This window comes from Bactrocera latifrons, unplaced genomic scaffold (assembly GCF_001853355.1).
Source record: "Bactrocera latifrons isolate USDA-ARS-PBARC rearing strain unplaced genomic scaffold, ASM185335v1 scaffold_1795, whole genome shotgun sequence".
Classification (NCBI taxonomy): Eukaryota; Metazoa; Arthropoda; class Insecta; order Diptera; family Tephritidae; genus Bactrocera; species Bactrocera latifrons.
In genome coordinates, this window is record NW_017535291.1 from 9,476 (window position 1) to 10,852 (window position 1,377).

Genomic DNA, 1,377 nt, shown 5'->3' on the forward strand with positions numbered 1-1,377 from the left:
GCTTCTTGTCTTCCACATATTCATATTTTTGATACTTGCTGGTCCTGTATTCTGAAAACCGCACTCCTTTTGTAAGGCGTCGTTATGCGTTTTTGGCTGTATTACAGCTATTTCGCCAATCACTCCCTCTAGGGCGCTCTCGAAGGAGTTKGCCCTCTTGTCTTCTTGAGGTTTTAATTCTAGGAGCAGGTCTTCTTTGAGCGTTTTCCTAATGTGCCTTACGTTTGCGCCCAGTTCCTCAAGGCCACTTCGTTCTTAATTTTCTTGAGAATATCCGCATATGATCCTCCGTCCTTTTTGGTTATAATAATGGCATCTGGTTTCGTACGRATTCTTTTTTCAACCGGCTTTCTCTTTTTTACCACGTCCACCCATTTCTCGGATGTGGGCTTATCGAGAGAACTGTCTTTCGGTACAATCTTAATGATCTCACTGTATGATACCTGCGCTTTATCGCTTGCGTTTTTTGGTTTTTTGGTTGGTGGTAAGTAACCTGATAATTCTCGTTCCCTCTTTGACGTATGCTTTTCTCTGGGGATAGGGCATACTTACAAAGCTTTCCCTACCATAGCTCTTTTTAGCGGATTCTCTGGTCTCAGTCTCACCACGAAAATAGCAGAATTCAGCATTTTCAGTGTTAAATGAGAAAAATAATGCTAATTCCAATGTAAACAAATTTACGCCTAGATATTCGTTTATTTTCTATGCGCGACCGACTCGGCCACAATTTATATACATATGATTTGTATATATTTGGTATCAAAGCATATACTTAGTATATATGTGCATATGTATGTATGTATGTATATTAAAATTTATCTACATATGTATTTCATGATGATTCCATAAAATCATTAAAAATATATAATGGAGTAGAGTTTGTATTATTATCCAAATAATTGATATAAGTTAAGGTAATTAGTTTTAAATTTATACATTCACCTTAAAAGTTTTGATATAACCTTAAAAGATCTAGCGGTCGCACATGTGCTCATATACATACATGTAATTATGTGTGSATGCAAACAAATATGACAGACCATACGCATAATGTTTTTAAATTTGTCTACATGTAACATATGCATGTAAATAGGTACACTCAATGCTTCATGAGAAATCTCCGTTCACACGGTCAGCCAATGGCGAWGTTCACTTTTTGTCAAAGAGTCAATGTGGCGACAATGCGTCACAACATTGTATTGTTGGTAAAAAATTCGAGCTGTCCGGAAAAAAATAAACGAACGGCCGCCGATTGTCACCGCTTCCCTTGCTGCTGCACAGCTTCGCCTACAAACCGGCGTAAATATGTACGTATAATAAGTTTTACATTCCTTGACAAATACAGTCAATCCCGGTTATGTGCAACAATCTAAGATA